A 16,474-nucleotide genomic window follows, 5' to 3' on the forward strand; every position below is an offset into this window, starting at 1 on the left:
CTTAATGAGATCAAATAAAAATGCAGAAGCCCAAAAGTGTATTACTAAACAAGAAAGAAAAAAAAACCCCACACAAAACAAAAAGGAACTCGTCTTTCCTACTTTCCCTTCTGCCTTCAGCTAACTCACACCTGTACACCTCAAAGAGTTTTTAAAAGGTGTTCCAGGGAAGTCTGCAACTTTCTGAAGATAGAAGAGACTTACAGTTTCCACGGCTTCAGTCTTCACTTTCAGGAGAGCAATACAGCTGTTAGCTTTCCTCATATAAGGGGGAAAAAAGACGAAGCTTTCAGCAGTAATCCAAGGCTAGAAAGAAAATTATTTCAACACAAATTTAAGCAATTGTCCTTACATTCAGTAGGACTCTTCCACAACACAATAATCAACAAAGGATCCAAAATCTACGTCATTTGCATTCACAGCACAGCCTGTGCTTTGGGGTGGGGTGGGGGTGGGGAAGACATCAGTCAAATCTTTCTGAATAGGAGCTCTGTGGTTAATCAGGGAAAGATCATTGTTCTGGTCTCCATAACTAATAATATGAGTACCACAGGACTGCTGCTAAATCGTCCCATGACAGAAAACAGCCTGTAACGAGCTCAGCAAAGACGTGTCAGGTAGAGCCTCCTTCCCCACGCTAAACAATTTCATGAACCCTACAGAGGCAGCACTGTATGAAACTGTCCCTCTTCCCCACTGCAAGAGTAAGGAGACAATCTGTCACCTTATTCATTTACCACACACTGAACGAATTTACAACCATAAAACAGTACCACCGTGCAGTGGCACTCCCTTTGAGAAGCCATCTACTCTCACAGAGAACACATGGGTCAGGAGAGACATCTTCCTACTCATCCCCTGGGGGCAAGATCAGACCCCCTGCCCACTCCTCCCAAAAAGCACATAAATCTGAATGTATATAAAACCATCCCAAACAATAAACATCTATTCACAGATTTTCAATGCAAAAAATTCAGTAGACAGTACACTACCCTGAGGCACTTATCTTGCAGGGAAATGTTTTCCATATGCCACTCTTATTTTGCCTGTCCCTGTGCCTCATACCCCTTTTGAGGCTGACAAAAGCAGGCCGAGTTCCACCAAAGGCCAGACAGTCCAAGTGTCAGTAATTGACCTATGCATGTCTGCCCTTTTCCTTTACCTGCTCTGATGTTTATCCCCGGAAAGGACCTTCAGTTGTTTTACTGTGGCCACCATGAAGGCTCTTTGGTGAGTAGATTATTCCTCAAATTACAAGTCTTTCATTCCTTCTGGAATTGTTTTTGTCTTGGGGTTGTGTTTGTTGTTGGGTCTTTTTTTGGGGGTGGGGTTTTTTTGGGGGGTGTTTTGCTTTGTTTTGCCTTTTTTTTTTGGGGGGGGGGGGCGGGGCAGGGTTGTTTTGTTTATTCAGGGAAACCAGGAGTCTGATCCTCTGCCTATGAAGTTCAAATGCATTTTGTTGATGACCTCAATGGCAGGCAAAGAAGGCAGGAGGACTCCCACTTTCCCAAGCATTTGCTACAGGTCTAAGTGAAGTCAGAGAGCTCCAGCACCATTATTTTGCAGCACGTACCCACGCGATTTCCAACATGCATGAGCTGGTTACTCATGGTAAAAGGTATTTGAGAAGATGATGTTACAGCATTGATTGAAGCAGAATGGATTCTCATTTTGCCCATTGTGACACATTTTCAGATTAATGGAACTAACCAAAAACATCTTGAAGGAAAAATAACAAACATCTTCCCTCCTCTGTGTCAGTGGTAGCAAGATGCTCCATCAAAAGGTCTTTTCTAAGGCATATAAACATCCCATCATGAAGGCAGGAAACTAAACATTGCTGTATCTGATTAAAAATAAAAGAGATTTTTCTTGGCCTTTCTAGTCTTCAGTGTCCAAAACAATTAACTCCTTTCCCTCAGGATATTCTAGGGGACCTGCATCTTTACTATTCTGACTTCTGTTATCAGAATAAAATGCCATCTTTCACTAATCAACATAAAATACATTTTGAAGGGAAAACCCCATATTATTTGGCATTGTAACATGAGAAATCATGAACACATTCACCCTAGATCATGTGAATTACGGTACAAACTGGACTCACATCCGCAGCAGTCTAATCCACAAGGCATGCAGTAGTACACTAGGTTTCTCAGCATACTGCTCAGATGAGATTAAAAAGAAAAAAAAGAGGTACTCATTTTCTATTCAAATCTCAACATTTTTGCTATAAATGCCACCACCATCCTGTCCACAACTCAATCATGCTCCTTTTCCTCATTAAATACAGGAATTTTTCTCTGTTACACATTGAGGGATTTGAAATCTGATTTATCATTGGACAAAACTTCATTTTTAGTTTGTGTACTTGTCCTTTTCAAGAATCTTTTCTGTACTTCCCTGACCTAGGTCAGCTTGCACCATCCAGTGCAATTCTCTCACTTGCTCAACCTCCTTTCCTGATTAGTTCCACATTGTACCTATTCAACACACATCTCTTGGGCAGCATTTTCTTGCCTTTAAATCCAAAATGATACTTCATCTTCTCTTGAAGCCTCTTCCTTCTCCGAAAAGATTCTTCAGAGCTTTGCCTTAAAAGTCAGGCCTGCATGGCCTCATTTTCTGCAGCTCCCCCTTTAAAGACAACCCACCAGGTTGCCTTCCCATCACCATCTGGAACCCCTAGACTTATTTCAGTCATTATTTATCAGGAGCGTAGCTTCTCCCAGTGGCCTCCATTAATGCTTGTTTATTATGGATTGCTTAGAGATGATCATTGCCTTCCCACTCCGCAAGGCTGGAGAACCTTTTCCCACCCTCACTTGGGGCAATGAGTTAGCATCTGCCTTAATGCAAGGGATGCTGGCTGGTACATGCATGTTTCTTCAGGTGTTTGGGGAGCTTCTTCAACAAAACTATCAGGTCAGCATAAGGTAAAGTAACCAAACCAACCACACCCACCCACCCACACAAATTGTTTTAAAACATCTGTAATAGCAGCACCAGCTTCAAGAAACAACTGCAGCAGCAGCTCCATTAGATTTTTTGAATTAGTGAGTGCTGGAACAATAAGATGTCCTGGAAAATTAATTTCTTATTCCTCTTTTTCAAGTTAAAGCAACATGAACTAGGAAGACTCCAGAGTAATAATGGATGCCATCATTTAATTTCAACATTATGTCAGTACTCTAAACTTGAAGAAAAGAACCACCAAGAAAAGGCCAAGAAAATAAAGAGGAAAAGCACAGCTAGACACAGACTGCTGGAAAATAACACCCATCTGCTCTGGCTTATGTAAACAAGTAACTACAATATGGATGGTCTCTCATAGCACAACCACAAGGAAGCTTCTGTCATATGACAATGTTTTCATAATCTGCACTTTCATCATAATGATTTCTAAAGTAAAAAATACTTCTAAAATAAGTAATTCCAAACCATTTTATTAAATTATTTTAGAATGGTTTATTTCTACTGACAGACATTAACTTTGAAGATGTTAAATAAGAGGGAGAAAAGTTCAGAGTCACCATGGATAGCTTACGATTTAAGCCACACCATTAACTGGTGCCAGCATTGTGCACGCATGTAAAAGAAGCAAGTATGGTGTATGCTTTTGTCCTCCTCCATTATAAACAAAAAAACCCCAAACCAAAACCCAAGCAAGGAGCTGTTTATTAAAATCATTCTGAACACTGGGGCTGCAAGAAGTAGTTTTCACCTCACAGAGCCAAGACGGAGGCATTGCCTCACACTAGTAGGTGGTAGAATTTAATTCCTAGTGCATTCTCATCACAATTTTGCTTACTAATCAGTATCATTAAAGAAGACAGTAGTAGGCAAAGTCACTTGTATCAAGGTATAAATCACCATATAAGATATCAGAATGCTTTTCTCCAGCTATCACTCCTCAACAGGAAAAGCAGCAAGAACATAACCTTCTCAACAACTTACAGACTTTTAATATTTATTTCCAAGAAGAAAAAACAAAGTAGTACAGTTAAATACTTCCACAGATCAGCAACAGAGACTCCATTTGTTAACCTCACCTGACACCATCCACCTTTTGTTTAAAACTCAGAAAAGTAGTAGTATGCTGTCATTCTTCTGAAACGAGTTTGTATTTAAACATTCAGGCAATATCCTTTTACTAGATAAAAAACATCTGGATGATAACAGAATGTCACAATTCTTTAAACAGCTTTGAGGGGGGCCAATGTTAAGGCAAATACTTCTTTTTTCCCCCTCCATCCACAAAACAGATGTTCAATCTTCAGGCAGAATGAACCACCACAAAACACAATAATCTGGAAATGCTGAAGCCAAGGAAGTCCACAATTAAGCATGCCAAACCCAAAACCCCAAATTACAAATGTACTATCCTAATATAGATCTACACAGGCCCTGACCAATGGTGCACAAACAAGAGTTTAATTAAGTTTATCTGAAACAGAAACTTGCCGGCCACCCCCCACAAAAAAAGTACATCAAAGACTGCAAGGAGTCAGCTTAACATAGTTCAGGCCAGCACCAATGCAGACAGAGTAACTGTTTATCAACTTCTCAAACTATTCATGCTGCTCCAGAAATATTTTTCTAACATCTGCATCAGTTCAACTGACTGTTCTCCAGGCAATTTCTGCAGTGCTGTATTTTGCATAGTTAAGCTGAATGAAGTTTAAAGGAATTTAGAATTTACAATAAGAAATAATTATCTTAATGACAGGGTTTAAATTCCCTATTCTCACGTCACTGCTTTTTCCCAAGACCACAGACTTACTTATCTGATGAACAGCAGTGACCCAGAAATAAGATCTTACCTTTGATCTTGCCACAATGGAGGGGGAAGCAAACCCAGTAGCTCAAGACAACAAAAATCGTAATGTTGACAAATGAAAGGTAATTACTTCTTGCCCACCACACGCCAAGTCTTTGGCGTGCTTAGGGCAATACACACAGAACTTGCGAGTCCAGGCTGTAAAATCAGGGCTGCTTACTCCTTTCTTGGCAGAGATTGAACGGAATTCCTTATCACCACAGTCTAAACCACTGTCTATGCAGCATCCCGCTCAAACAGTTACGGTTTTTGAGGAACAACTTTTAGGGATGATCAGGAAGTCACACTCCCCAAAATATCCCTGGAGCAGCAACAGCTGTCATGGATGCTCAGCAGAGAGCTGCAGCAGAGTACTGGGGTTTGGCCTTAGGTAGCTCGCTCTGATCATTCCATGAATTCAAGATTTATAAACACAAAGCAGTTCTCAAATATGCCCTGAAAGGAGAAAAATGCAGGACATACAAAAATTTCATCACCTTTCTCTCTGACTCTTCCCCTTTCAATTATCAAGTGAAGTTTAATGCAACTTAGGCTGCTGCCTATCTGAAAAAGCAAGTAAACACAGGAAGATTAGCACACAGCTTGACTAATTCACTTTAAGAATTGACTTGGATTAACTCTGATTTGTGTTTAGCAGACAAGCTTTTAGTGCATACAAGAGGTCACATGAATTAAGTGGGTTCTTGTAAATTCACACCATACTTCAGTGATTACTCAACTTCAACTAGGTCCTCAGCATACATACTGCCCAATGGAAACAACAAATATTTCAATCAGAGCATTTAGGAGACACCAAGAATTCAAGTGGAAAATGCAAAGCCAGGGGGAAGAATGCAGTCAGTGTAGAACAGCAAAAACCACCACCACCACCTAACGCACACAATGGCAGAAAAGTACTATCTAGTCTGGGTCACCACTTTTAAGCTACATGCCCTTTGCACACCTTTTAAAGAGCAAGAAAGGAGAAAAAGCAATCCTATTGTAACTGAATAGCAATGGATTGTTCTTAAAGAAAAAAGAAAAGCAAACCTAAATATTTTTTTGCCTCAAACTCTACCCTTGGAACTCAGTTCCATGCACATTAGCATGGGTACAAACATTAAATGCACACACACTTCAGAGCCTCCTTAAGACAGTTCATTACAAAAGCATAAGGTGTAAAGCATTACTCGGGAAACCATTAGGATTCTCTTTGCAACCACACAAATAAGCTAAGTAGTACAAGGGACACAGGCCACAAAAGGAGAACGTACTGAAATCCATCCACAAACCAGAGTTTTTAGGCACCCCACCGTCGCAACCCACCAGCTGTGTTCATGCTGAGCTCCCCTGACCCCTGACAAAGCCCACTTAGGCATGCAGGGTCTGGTTTTCAGTCTCTCCTGCTGCTGAGCAGCCTCTCCTACATCAGCCCCTTTACTCCGCTCTCATGAGACCCCACGTGGAGTACTGCCTTCAGCTCTGCAAGCCCAATGTAAGGACATGGACCTGTTGGAGCAGAGGAGGGCCACGAAGATGATCAGAGGGCTGGAGCACCTCTGCTATGAAGACAGGCTGAGAGAGGGTTGTTCAGCCCAGCCTTCCAGTACTTAAAGGGGGCCTTTGAGAAAAAAAGGGGAGGGACTTTTTACAAGGGTTTGTAGCAATAGGATGAGGGGTAATGGTTTTAAACTGAAAGAGGATAGATTTAGATTAGACATTAGGAAGAAATTCTTCACTATGAGGGTGGTGAGACCCTGGAACAGGCTGCCCAGAGAAGAAGTGGATGCCCCGTCTCTGGAAGTGTTCAGGGCGAGGCTGGATGGGGCTTTGAGCAACCTGGTCTAGTGGAAGGTGTCCCTGCCCATGGCAGGAGGGCTGGAACTAGGTGACCTTTAAGGTCCCTTCCACCCCAAAACCATTCTATGGATCTACACAAACATGTGTCACACAGCAGAATTGGCACCACTTTGGAGAAACCCAATGGCTGCTACTTGGTCAGCCACAGTGTAGGGTCATTGCTGGGTCCCATCTGCCTTCAGTCTTGCAGCAGTCTCCTTTCAAGGGTGCTCCACTTAACCCAACAGGCAACACTGACTGTCAGGAAGAGTAAAGCAATGTAACTAACCAAATCCTCAAAGTTTTCCAGTATAACTATACTAGCATCCCTCTCTAGTGGAGATACAGCTTATGGAAAAGCCCCCACTGCAGGGTCCCAAGGGGAAGTTAAAACACAAGCAGAACGGTCAGGGGGAAAGATGGGGCATGGGATCACTTCTGGCACAATTACGGGAGGCAGATGCACAGCAGCTTGGCATTCGAGTTTGCTACTAACGGAGAAACATCACCTCATTTTTGTAGCTCCCCCATGCCTGCCAGTGCTAAAGCAGGAAGGAGTAGGGTGTGGCTTCAATGCCAAAGCCTTTCCTGCAGTTTTGTGCCACTCTCCTGAAGGAAAAAAGCAACTGCTTTCTCACAATAATTGTACCACAAGTCCCTTCACAGTATCTTCAAGGCTTATTAAGAAAATTTTAAGGAGGAAAACCAAAAAAAGCTGGTTGAGAGACTTCTTTACAGGTCTTTGTCATTAAAATCTGAGCAACTGGCTTCTGTTCATCAGAAACTTTGTGGAGGAGACACTGAAGATGGAAATATGCAGGACCATGGTAGAAGTGTTCATTCAGGCATACAAGTTTTAAGGCATTTATGTGTTCTACAGTCATGTAATTCCCTGCTGTCATCAGGTTGTCATCAGCTTGCCCATCCCTCCCTGCATTTTTTCTCTAGGCTGAACCTCTTTGGATGCTTTTGCATGTGAAACTTCAGCAACCCAAGGCAGGGAACAGAAATATATTTTACTTCTTGGAGAACCAGGCACTAAGCTATGCTACTCCTATCACCTGTTTGCCAAACTGCAATAATTCCAGAGACCTATTTTAAGCCCATTCACCAATTACCAGAATTGCTTTGATCACAGCAATACCCTGAAGTCTCAGTCTGCTTCCAGTCTCACGTGCATAGGATATTTGAAATAGGACACTGCAAGTGCTGTAAACAAGAAGCTGAAAGACTAGAGGAGCAGACAGATGAATTTGGAAAAGTCTTCTCTAGTTTGCAAGGTTTCCATATAGGGAAATGCACTGCTCCGAGGTGAAGTTTTCATCAGTTCCATTGAAAGCTTTAGGAGGGGCAAAATGAACCTGGTGCATTGTGAACCACATCAGGACAGCTCTCAAAGCCCTGTGTAGAAACCATGCTCAGGACAGGTCAAAGGCATCCTGGCTCATCTCCACAGCATTAGTCCCCATGTCTGCCACATTTTGGGAGTAACAGCAAGCAAAAGTAAAGACCACTAAACCTGATAGACATTTATAATGGTATCTTTCAAGTGCAACATGTCACATTCATAATGGTATTCCTCGAACATCAGGTACCTATCCAGACATCCGTTTGCCTGAAGTTGCTTACCCCATCACAACATCTCAGGAGAACACAGTGAATCCTATTTCCATGACTATAGCAATGAGGGAGCAGTGACCCTGTTGGAGCACTGGCCTTGCATCTGCAAGAGCATAGCAGTTTACAAAGGGAACACATCGATGGAAACAGCTGAACACCCCAAGGAATTCTTCACCAAAAGCCAAGGCTCCATTCCTCAACCAAATCTAACAATTATGTGGATGGTAAACACATGCTCAGGTGTGACTTACAGCACATCCAAGGTGGCATATAGGACAACATGCTCTTAGTACCTTAGCTGGTTCCTCCTGACAAGACAGCAGTACCCAGGAACATTCTCAGCACAGACCCAGGGAATATTCAAGTTATTTTCCTGTACCAATAATTTGCCAGTCAGACACTTCAGCAGAGCTGTGTACACATTTGCAAAGGCATCTTCCAAGTACAATAGTCATGACATTCAATGCAGCATAAATACAGAATTTACTGTGCAGCATTCTCCTTTGGGATTTACAGGCTTGTTATATCAGTCTGAATCTATTCTGGTCTATCGCACATTGCCATACCAATTTCCTCAATGCTTCTGAACTTCAATAATTAGTTTTCTATGTTAAAAACTAGCCGGCAACTATAGAAATGTACTACAAAGTTTAATCCTATAAGCACATCCTGAGGCAAAGTAGCCAAATTGTCCCTATACATCCTACTTACAGCTTCATTACCACACCAAAGCAACACCTCTCCACTGCAACTCATCGCAGGACTCTACCTACCTTGTAAAACTACTGACCCAATCTCTACAGGGAATCACTGAAATTTACGTCTACCAGCTGAGGTGTCAATGAAAGCGCTCTGAAATGCATAGATAGAAAACACCCACCCCTGCCAGCCTTTGCTGCTACTTTGTATTTTCTTACACATAACTGTGAAAGTTATTAGTAAAATAACAACCAAATCTTAAGGGTGCTAGGACCCAACAAGTGTCATCACAGCCACACAGTAAGGGACTGGAAAAAACACAAGAAAATGGATCCCACCAAGAAGTTCAGTGAGCACCTGACACAGGCAGGGGAACCGAAGGAATACCATGTCTTGACCACAGTAAGTACCAGCACCATCCCTCCCAGTTCAAGACAACTTCTAGGGGCAAGGTGATCTCCTGCCGACACAGCAGTTCTCCACTGAGGTCTCCTGCCATTAGCCAGGCAGTCGAGGGCCAGCAGCTGTACCTGGTGCTGCTTCTCGACAACTTGCTTCACCTTGCCCCAGAGCAGCAGACAGTGGAGATGCTCACCACCTGCGAGGCTGCCGTGCTGCCAGCTGAAGGGACAGTGACCACTGCAGCAGCAGCGACTCTTGCTCACTGCTGGCAAAGTTGATTTGGAAATGAGCAGCAAAAAACCTCGGGCTTTCTTCTGCACCAACAACCTGGTGACACCCGCAGCCTGGCTGGGGACAGGAAGAGAAGGGGAAGGCACACTGCCTGTCACACACTGCAGCTATGTAACGGCACCCCAGTTCCCTCACTCTGTCAGCAGCAGCAGCTCAAGGCGTCGGGACACCGTCCTGCAGGTCTGACATCCACAACAGATCAAAAGCAGATGACTAAACATTTAGTGAAATGCAGTGGCAATGTACCCGTTACCAATGCCCCACTGCAACAGACAAAACAACACTTGCCACGCTTGCAAGATATGTAGCTATTTCCTCTTGAGAGGTTAGCAGCCTTTCGCCTTTCCTGCACACACCGACCTGAAGGATAACTACCTAACAGATAGGAATGAACAGCATCTCCCTTGACTTCTCAGATACCAGTAAGTCTTTGCTGGAGTTAGTGTCAAAGCTTAGTGCTCTTAAATAATCACACACACATTCAAAGAAAATTTGAATCTCTCTATGCAGTTAAACATTCAACACTCATCCAACACTTTTTTTTTTTTTAATTTAAGCAGAACTGCATCCAACTTCTTCACAATAAAAAAGGATACTGTTCTAGTCATACATATTGTTTTCAGCCTGGATGGAAAAATATCATCCTCAATGGCCGAAGAAGTTCTAAGAAAAAGTCTCTGCAAACTGCTCCTATAAATAATGTACTGGCACCATTTTGTATTTGACATACACGCCCTAAAAAGAAGGGGAAGAGGGAGGGAAAGGGGCTTACAATCAAAAACAGTATGCATTTCCTTTGCCAGATTTTTACCACTCTGAAAATCTCCAGCATTCTGTACAGAAAGATCTTCCCTTTGATGTCAATCCAATGCTTTTTTGCTTGCTCCTGCAAGCACTGCAGTATGCAATAAATTTTCTAGCTGGCAAAGAAACGGATGTACTTTCTAGAGAGTACCTCTGAAATTCACCCTACTTAGAGGGTCACTGTGGCACACAGATTCCTAAAGAAAAGGCTAACGGGTGCGTAGGTCTCATGCGGGCATGTTACAGACATTTGAAGTTCATCATATATGACCATCAAAATGATCAGCACTATTTCATCAGTTTCAAAAATCCACTTCAGCCGATGTTTGCCTGTTGTTCACAGCCAGAAGCAAAAGCAGATATTACAAGGCTCAAATACTTGCCATCTTTGTATTTTTAAATAGAATTTAGAGGTTTTCACCTTCTGTCTAGAACACGCCACGTGGGAGCCAAAACAAATAATCAGTGCCAATGCCTCTCAAGTTGAAGTAATTTAAAATAAAAATAATGCAATTGGCACAAAACTGTAATGCAGTTCTCACCAATACAGTACTTGTGCCCCCAACATGTTTCCTCCTGAAAGAGATGCAGCCGTCCCACTTTTGCAACTGGAAGCATTTTTCATGTCACTGATCCATGCTGTGTACCCCCACCTCAGCAGCAGACCATGATGCGATCTGCGAGTGGAAAAATGGGGAAATGCTTACCTCCTCTTTCCCGAGCAGGAACAACAGCCAGCTCCTCATCCAGCTCCACCAGTGATAATCTTAAAGGCGTTTGGAAAGCAGAACACTCCCCACACGCCCCAGCCTAGGACACTGTCCAGGCTATTCATTCCAGGAGTAGCCTGAGGAGGAGGGACATGGCTTCTGACCCCTGGCAGCATGGCTGGCAGGGGCACGCATGCCTTACCCAGACTCCTTGAACCACAGCAGCCACATGAATCTGTGGCTGTTTTCATCTGCCAGAAGCAGAGGAAGAAGGTTTGCTTTTTTTATGAAGAAATACTTCTTCACAATGGGGCGAACATGCCAGTGCTCACCCGTTTACATGCACTAACATAACTACCTGCATTATGTGGGTCAAGAAGGAGCCAGATGCAGTAGAAAGTAGATGCAGGTCTGAGAAAAAAGTGTTTAACAAACTACTCCAGGCTGTGCCTGTCAGGAAATTCTGGGGACTTTGCACTGATCTAAGCAAGGGTATTGTTCCCTATGCAGAAATGTAATGTCTTAACCACCTTAAAAGGTCTTTTTGAAGGGCTTCTTAGAGAAATGGAATGATCTTGGAGTTGCCATATGTAATAGGGACACACATATACTACCCAAACTGGCACTCACTAGGTTCTTTTCCTTACTGGTGCTAATTGCACAAATAGAAGCTACATTTTCAAGAATAAGAGGCACCAGTTATTAAAAAATGAAAATTGATCCTAGAGTGAAACCTTCAGTTAAACAATGACCAAGACTTTACAAGTCAAGCATGCTATTAATCAGCTCAGGTGTGGAGGAAGAGCTTCAGGCAGTCAAGGAACAGCAACAGGTGAAAGGAGAGATCTGGATATACAAAGGCAGGCACTTCTCAGAATTCTTGAACTTCATTAAAAATCAAAACAAGGCACCAGACCTGCTTCAGATGTTCACTCTCATTTGCTTCAGCACAGCAATGAAAGTGCAAAAATGCATAGGCAATGCTTCTACTTGTTTTAAAGCAACTAAGCTTGAAAGATAAATGAAGAAAACCAAAATCTGAGTCCCCTGAAACGTAAGCAGAACAGCAGCTCTTATTCCCTCCATAGAGCTTTCCTCTGCCCTAGAGTAATCTAATATTTCTGTCAAAGCAACACACCAGCCTTGCACCTAATCCAAAGCCGTTCAGTGCCAACAGAGATTTTAGCATTGATGCCTATGGGCCATGGATGAGGCCTTAAGCACTTGCATTAGCTACAAAGGACACTCAGGGAAAACACAAAATGTCTAAGTTCAGCCCTAATGCTGCATCACTGAGGAGTGTCACATTTCTACAGCATTACCTTGCAACGCATGGAAAAGCAAAGTTAAAAACATACATGGAAAGTGCTACGTAATCACTACCTGTCCAGGCCATTACCACCTCAAGTCCCTGTTGATCAGATCTTTCTGGAGAGCAGTGGGCTTCAAATTGTCATTACATCACAAGACTTCAAATGGGAACCCTAACTGAAGGGAAAGCAACCTTAAAGAAAAGGACAGAGCAAAGAAGGGGGGGGAGGGCGGCGAGGGAAGAGTGCAAATAGGTTTTTTCAGCGATTACCATTGCCTTTTGATAACTCCTGTGCTTTTGTTTAATATTTTTTTTTTTTACAACAGCACTGTTTACTTCTTTTAAAAAGTTTGCTTCCTTTTCTTTTCATAGTGCTAAACTGTTAAAAAAAAAAAAAGAAGAATATAACCTATTGTGGAAGAAGAAGCAGCAGTGAAATACACAAGAACTAATCCACAAGCTGTTTAGTGAAACAGTTGTGTTTCTTTTTCCTAGCACTACTTGTGGCAGTTGCAGTTCAAACAACCCATTTACACAGATTTAAACTGAATTTAAGTGTCCCTTAAATTACATGCATTTTTCTTTATGGAAGGGAGGAATTCTCACAAACATAGCTGATTCCAGCTTTGGGAGGGAAATGATAATGAAAAGGACAACAGTCTCACAGTACAACCTGTTCCCACTCTCAAATTCTTCTAGGTGTCCTTGGACATCACCAAGACCATAAGTAACAGCTGTGAGAACTCCCCATCCAGCCCTGTCGGTGACAGAGCTGCACATAATTTCCCCCTGAACTCATGCAATAAAGAAGCCACACAGACAGCAAATGGCACGGTAACAGCGCTCAGCAAGTGCAGGCAGGTCACCACCTAGAGGTGCTCCAAGCCAGCTCTTCAGATATCTGCAGGAGGCAGCTTACCTCTGAGAGCCAGTGCACAGAACTGCTGGGTACTCAAAGATGGTGGTGGTCTCCCAAAAACAAAAGCTACTCAGAAGACGTGCCTTTCGGTTTAAACCTCAGAATATCAGAGAAAGCAAGCTCAATACGGAGATGCTACTAGGAAACAACCGTTTATTAAGGTGTTATTAATGGCCCATCACAGCAATGCAAAAGCCAGCCCTTACAGAAGTCCTACCTAAGTTTCAGCTCCAGAGCTAAACACTTTCATCAATACCCTTGTCCTGTATTCCCCACATGGTTTTGCTGTGTGTAACAAGCTTGTGACAAGCCAAGTTAAATTTTTTCTCCTATTTCTTAGCAGAGAAGTAATTAAAATATATGTTTTATATATCATATTTTTACAATCTTCCAGAGTTACTGATGAAAATCATGCAGCTGTTAATTATCTTTGCACACAGTGATAAGACTGCCTGTTAATCACTCATTAAGCTCACATATTAAAGCTGGGTACACAGTGTAGCATTACTTCAATTCTGCATTTCCCATGTGTTTTGTCTCAAAAGCTGTTTAACCTTTCCACCCTTAATATTTGTTTTGAAGAGGGAAGGAAAAGAAAGCAGACACCAGTCAGTATTCTCTCTCCAGCCAGCACCATTACTGGTAACTTCTCAGAACAAAGTTTGTAGCAGCCAAGGGTCTAACCAGTGCAACCTGTAATAAGGAGTGATCTGGACAACAGCATACTGAGCATGAAGCTATGTTTCCACGTATTCCTAAAATAACATTTCCTTAGTTATTTGCAGCTGAAAAGCCAGAACCACAGCTCAGGTACAATTGCACAGGATGAGACACTGTCAATCTTTTCTGGAAAAACACAGCATTTGATTTTGGGTAGTTAATATTTAATAAAAACAACAGTAAAATGCTGGCCTATCGAGTTGCTTTGTAAGTCTGAGCACGTATCAGTTAAGGAAAAACGTATGACATGCCTAGAGCTGGTATTAGCGAGCTGCAGGACGGAACCTCACTTAAGCCCGTGCGCAGAGAGTATGCTTCAGTCCACTGCTGAAATTGCCAGAAGGTATTATTTTAGTACTACAGTATACCCCATCCTCACACAGGAGTAAAAGGCTGCATGGCATGCAGTCCTGGCTGCCAAATTGAAACATGACTCTCAGACCTGAGAGTGACTCATTTTAAACCAAATGGTACAACACACCAAACCTGACTTAGCTTGCAAGAGAATTTCTCTGAAAAGATAGAATTGCAGCAGTTTTAATTGTAAAAGAATGCAGCTACCCTAATTCCCCAACACTTTGGGAACACAGGTTGCCTACAGAGGCTCCTGCAAGAAATTTTGCCTTGAACCTTAAAAAGAAAAATTACAGTGGGGGAAGAAAAAAAAGAAAATGAGGATTTGAGCAGCTTCTAATTTTTCTAATTTCTTCAGACAACTGAACTCAAAAAGGTATGACCTTGTTTCACAGAGAAATGCACAAGAAAAAAAGTTTAGGCATTCCAACATTTTTCTGATAAAGGGCTATACAGAAAACTTTTCACACATTTCCATAGGAAGGATCTTTTTTGGCTGGGAGGTTTCCCATTGTGGAGCTATTAAAAAAGAACATGCACAAAGGAGTGAGACGAAGAAACCTGGTCCCTCTGGTTCCACCTCTCTCTTCTCACTTCACTTTACTAATGGCTTTTAACCTAAAGCTCCCCTCCTTCTTCCCACCTTGCCCATCTTTCTCTAATACTCCATACCCTGATACTTCCCATTCATCCTGTGCCTGTGCTTTACCTTTGCAAACACCAGGGATACACGCACACATGTCCCATCTGACTTTGGCAGGCTCTTCATCCAAAGGACTGAGGAAGTCAGGGGAGAGAGGTGGCAATCATTTTTTTAGCTAGGACTTTTTCCACTGTCTTAATTTGGTATAAATAAATCCAGAGAGACTTCGTGGAAAAAAAAAAAAAAAAAAAGAAGTTAAAAAAAAGAAGAAAAAAGTTAGGATAGGCCCTAAGTATGCGAACAGTGGCAGTACTGTCAGTGTCCCTTCATCAGCCAAGTGTCCATTCCTTACTCCAGGCCAGCCTCAGCGGCGTTAGTACAGCAAGAACAGCTGCCGGACCCGCCGCCCAAGCCCGCCCAAGCCCACTCCCACGGCGCCCCGTGCCGGACCCCCGCTTGCGGCGCGCCGCCCGCCTCGCTGCGCCGTCCACCCGCCGCGGTTGGCACCAGGTCCGGCAGCACCGCGGAAAACACCCAAAAAGAGGAGGAAAAGCCCGGCGGCACGCAGGCGGAGCCCCGGGACGGCGGGACCCCTGCTCCGCTGCGCGGGCGGCCCGCCGCGGGGCGCTTACCTGCGGGAGCTGCGCGGGCGCGGCTGGAGGGAGCGCGGCGCCGCCGCCGCCACCGGCGCGCACAGAGGGATGAGAGAGAGGGCGGGGGGCGGGGAGGGACGGGCTCCCTCCGCCCCCGCTCCGCCCGCCTCCGCCGGGCGGGGGCCCAGGTGCGCCCCGCGCCGCCCCGCCCCGCCCCGCCCCGCCGGACCCCGCGCCCGCCCCGCGGTGGCCCCGGCCGGGGAGCGCCCGGCATCCCCGGCTCGCCGGCATCCCCGGCTGTCCCGGCGGCGGGCTGGCGGCCGGCCGCGCCTGGCGGCAGCGCTGGCCCAGGTCGAAGGCTACCTCGAGTAGGGGCTGCGGGGCTGCGGGCAAAGGCTGCCCGGCGGCGGCATGCGGGTGTTTCTGGAGCAGCCGAACTTCTCCCGCTGCAAGTGCTGGGACCCCCTGCGGCTGCCGGCAGGAGCCGGGTGCGAGATCCTCTTACTGGAAGAATCAGTCCGTGCGTTCACCAAACCCCTGTAGCTGGAAAGGGGCAGGGTTGCGCGGCGGATACTTTTCCAGACTTCTTTAGAAGTGTTATTTCATTATACACAACCAGATTCAAATTTCTTCTACTACCCCCAGCCCCCCACCAGCTTTTGCTGTGGAATAGCCTGATTCCGTTGGGTTGCGGGAGCATCTAGAGGCCACTTTTGCATGTGCATGCATCAAGCGAAAAGGCAGTGTAG

The 16,474-nt window shown here is 44.2% G+C and overlaps 1 protein-coding gene across 2 annotated transcripts in view; it reads right to left on the reverse strand.

Moving 5' to 3' along the window:
• LPAR1 (lysophosphatidic acid receptor 1) overlaps positions 1 to 15,850 on the reverse strand; it is a 73,272-nt gene extending 57,422 nt beyond the window's left edge. Inside the window, exon 1 of one of the 2 annotated variants that reach the window (XM_037374170.1) lies at positions 15,765 to 15,850. The gene's annotated coding sequence lies outside the window, so the exon portion shown is untranslated. Of the gene's footprint in view, positions 1 to 204; positions 303 to 15,764 lie in introns of those variants that run through there. The other variant, XM_037374171.1, reaches the window with a different exon arrangement.
• Positions 15,851 to 16,474: the final 624 nt, after the last annotated feature.

Source organism: Falco rusticolus, chromosome Z (genome assembly GCF_015220075.1).
Source record: "Falco rusticolus isolate bFalRus1 chromosome Z, bFalRus1.pri, whole genome shotgun sequence".
Lineage (NCBI taxonomy): Eukaryota > Metazoa > Chordata > Aves > Falconiformes > Falconidae > Falco > Falco rusticolus.